This window comes from Cyprinodon variegatus, unplaced genomic scaffold (genome assembly GCF_000732505.1).
Source record: "Cyprinodon variegatus isolate N-32 unplaced genomic scaffold, C_variegatus-1.0 Scaffold3, whole genome shotgun sequence".
NCBI classification, from domain to species: domain Eukaryota; kingdom Metazoa; phylum Chordata; class Actinopteri; order Cyprinodontiformes; family Cyprinodontidae; genus Cyprinodon; species Cyprinodon variegatus.
The window spans coordinates 1,996,950-2,001,247 of record NW_015150456.1 but is presented as its reverse complement, the minus strand read 5'-3'; positions in this window follow the sequence as shown (position 1 = coordinate 2,001,247).

Sequence of the window (4,298 nt, the reverse complement as noted above, 5' to 3'; positions counted from 1 at the left end):
ATAAGTGATTTACTTTTGTGTGTTTTTGTCAGGCAGAAATTTATTTATACCCCCTGAGGATGTAAGAGGTTAAGGGAAAACTTAATTTTGAAAAGTTCTAAAAATCTCTCCAACAAGCCTCTTTGGGACTTGTATTGAGATTAAATGCAGATAGCGACATTTAATTCACCACTGAGAGTTTTGAGTGAGACTGTTGGACAGAAAGTTAATCAGCAGTACCTGCCTGACTGAAGACATGCATGATTATCTGAATCTGGCTTACATTTGCTGGCCTTGAAGGCTGGCTATCTCTCATTCTCCTGGATGTTATGTAAACAGATGCTCTGCTCCCCCCCCTCCATCTCTTTTCCTACATATGTGAACATGTGTCTGGGAGCAAACAAGGTCGACCTGATGGAAACTGCATCTTTATCAGGAACTATGGCTGGGAGGGGCTCCGATTTTTGGCTCATGGATTTATTCCTCATACGCAAACATGCGCTGACAATATCTCCCATGGTGAGATATCATTGCTCTCAACCTCACCCCCTTCAGTGGTTTCCTCCTCCTATTTCCCTTTCTCCATCCCTTCCTCATTCCCTCACTCTAGGCCCTGCAAGAACAGAGTGTGAGTTTTAAAGTTTTCCTTATCTGCCACCTATGTTGAGATTATCTAACCCAAGGACAGCGCCTTGCAATGGCAGAAGCTTCAGCCACCTCTCCCTCCATTTATGTTGTTATCTTGTGTCTCTTTGATGGTTTGTTTCATGACATATTTCATTATTCTTTGCACAACCAGAAATACAGACATTCGAAATCTGATTCCGATTCTCTAAACAAGCATTTGGTTTGTGCTCAATAAGGGTGATTCAGTCATCAGTTTGCTGTCTTTCACTTCATTACACACTATTTAGGGTCTAACAGCAAAAAGAAAATAATTTTGACAATTATTATTATTACATTACTTTATTACACACAGGTAATAATAGCTGTTGTTAAAATATAAAAATGCAAGCTTTGGATACAGGTTTGGATTTAAGCTCCATTAGTTCATGCAGAGGTGATTCGGGCTGTATTTTCTAGGTGTGCGGGTGGGCTCCTTTAAACCCCGTACTTTACGGAGACTCCCCCACGCGGGGGGACCTGGGTGATTGGTTTTCAAGATGTATGACAAAAAGAAAACATCCAGATGTATCCCTTAAACCCCATTAAAGAGACCAAACAAGTGTGAGAAAATACAATTTTCGATAAAAAAAGGTAGAATTGGGGTCTTATCCGGGTTAGCTATCAAATAACATGAGAGTAAATATTGGGGAAGTTTTTCCTTCTTTTTTTTGTTTTTTTTTGTTTTGTTAAAAAAGTAAGATAATTCTCTTCAAAACTCTGTTCAAAACACCCTAAATATTGTCATAACTTTCTTAGCTCAGATGACTTTATGCCTTTTAAACTAAAGAGACTGATTCCAAAAAATTTTAGAAAACAAACCACTGGACTTTGTCTTCCAAGTTTGAAGACGTTTCGCTTCCCATCCTGGAAGCTTTTTCAATTCAAAATGTCAGAATTAGCGCTGAGTCTCAAGCTTTTTAAGGTAGCCCCACCAAAGCCTTGTTTGGGCTTAGAAAACATACTAATTGAACTGGAAGAACAAGTTGGCCCCTTGGGAATCTGGGTCATTGAGGTTTTCTAAGCCAAAACAAACCTTTGTTGGGATATCCTATAAAGCTTATAACTCAACGTAATTCTGGCATTTTTGAAAAAGCTTCCTCGATGGGAAGTGAAACGTCTTCCAACTTGGAAAACATTCCAGTGGATTTTATTTTATTTTTTTTACTTTTTTTGGAATGACTATGACCAGGATGACTGGGAATCTTCACTTGGATAAAGAGAGTGATGTGCTTTCAACTCTTCTTCCATGTATGTGCAAAACACAGGTGTGATTTCAATTTCTCACTAAAGGGGGCAAATGTTCTTCAAAAACTCTAGATGTAGTGCTACGGTTCTTCAATGAAGCAATAAGCCATAATTCCTTATTTTAGATACAAATAACTGAAAAACTTGATCGTTCTTCATAGTTTCAGGTTGACTCCGGTGTTTTGGTTTTGGGTTTGGGTTTTTCTCCAGTCTCACATTTAGGAGCCATCCAGGCAACATGTACAATTACCTCAATGTGATTAGCTGCCACGCACAGCTTAGCAACTCCCTACCCCGAGAGAGCAGTGTAGCATAAGAGCAAAATGATGGAAGCGTTCCAAGCAGATCCGAACTTTCACCTGAAGAAAATCTTTTGCCAAAATAAAGTTCTCCTGCTAACAGCATTTTACAAGTATTTTTTAGTAGACATGTTTCTCAGAAAAGCAGTGCTGTTTTGCTATGTGTTTATCCGTTGCCCTGACGGATGAGAAGGGGCGGGTCAGGGCGGGGTTGAGTGGAAGAAAGAGCGCTCAACTACTCCATCTGGTGGTGAAATGCCATTGTTTGCTCCCTCAAGACCTCTCACTGATAATGTGTAACTTCAATCTTTACTTGAAAAATAAATATTTTTTGCTATATTTTGTTATATAGCCCCTTATTTAGCTATGATGAGGACAGTTAACAATGTTACTTATCTTTAAGGACCTCATCGTCAGGTGATGATGGCCCCTAGCTCTGAAAAGAATGGATTTATGGGCACATCATTGAAGCGACTGCCATTACAGCCTCTCTCTCAAAATGTGCTGCTTCAGTCACACTTTGAACATGCTCATTAAAAGGTCAGTGACCTATGCAGTTGTTAACTTGGTTATCTAGGATTTTAAATTGTGAGACCATTAAACGTATAAGAGGGGCATAAAATACAGAATCACCTTTGAGGAAAAAAGGGTTTTAGTAGCATACAACTTTGCAGGGACTATGTTGGTGGATTTTGACCTCTAATCCTGTTCATTTGAAGTAAAATTATAAAGAAACATTTACTCAACATAATTCAAACTCCTATTCAGAAGGTGAAGAAAGAGAGAGTTTCCTTGCTGTTTACGATAAAGCAACATCTGACCTCCAGTTGGCCAGGGCGATGTCAGTGGGGGTGCCTGAACTACGTTGGAAAGAGGTGCTCTGATTCTTACAGATGAAACAAATGTGCTCCAAGCAGTGGACTTACCTGAAAAGTGCCTTTTAGTGCAGAGAAAGGGACAAATGGCATATGGGTGATGTGTTGTTGGACGGTGGCCCCTCTCTGACAGCAGGTTCACAATATATCCTCCCTCTTTAACGCACAATACTGTTACCACCATCAACTCCAATAAACTATATAGAGTTGTCATAAAAAAAATGCAAAAATTTCAAAATAATGAATGACATATGTTAATAAGTTAAGAATAAAGATGGTTTAAAGGTGGCCTAATGGTTAACATTAGATTTGATTGAGAATAATGTCATGTACATTACCGTATAAAACGAAAAAGAAAAAAGGGGGTTATGCAAGTACATATACATGTATTCAAAAGTACATATACATGTATGATATGTATACAACATGTATGTCATGTTTTGTATTTGTTAATTGAAATATTAGATGGAAATGTGTATTTGTGAATATATTTTCATGTTGGTGTTATGATAACATATCATGTCCAAGATGTTTTATCTACTTTTCCATATTTTATTGTGGTGCTGTAACCGGATGAAATGAGGGTGTATCAGGTCAGATCATTATCTGAGAGCAGATTTCCAACGATAATGGCCGAGCCAGCGCACAAACCTTTGCACTCGTTGCACAATGAAAGCAGCTGATACTTAAAGTTTACTGCAAACTGAATTAAGGACAGTTCTGATGGAGACAAAAAGATAAAAGTTGATCCGTCACATAAAATCTGATAAGATCCCCTTCCTCATACCAATGAGGAAACACCTTTATGTTTCATCAAATCCAGTTACGCAAGTCCCTTGCAAGAAACTCAAGCCAAATGGAAATCATTTAATTGCTACTTAACAAGGAGTTAATTTAGTCCACTATTCATGTAAACTGCTACTAAATGGCTACTAGACTTTTAAAGGTGAAGGTTAAGATTATGCCTTGATCGAAGGTAAACTAAAATGAATATTGGAAATGGACCTATAGTTGCCCAAATGTAGTAATGAGTATGTAGATGACCTGGAAGGAGCTGGCGTGTGTGAAATAGAATATTAGAGTGTGCCTTTTCTCGGCCAAATAGGATTAATTTTAGAGAAATCTTGTACAAGTCTCTATGCTTGAATGTTATGCAGGGAGTTAAGAGTAGGGGTGACAGAGAACAGTTGCCTTCTCCCTGTAGACAATAGAGACTGACACGGGAGTGGATTTT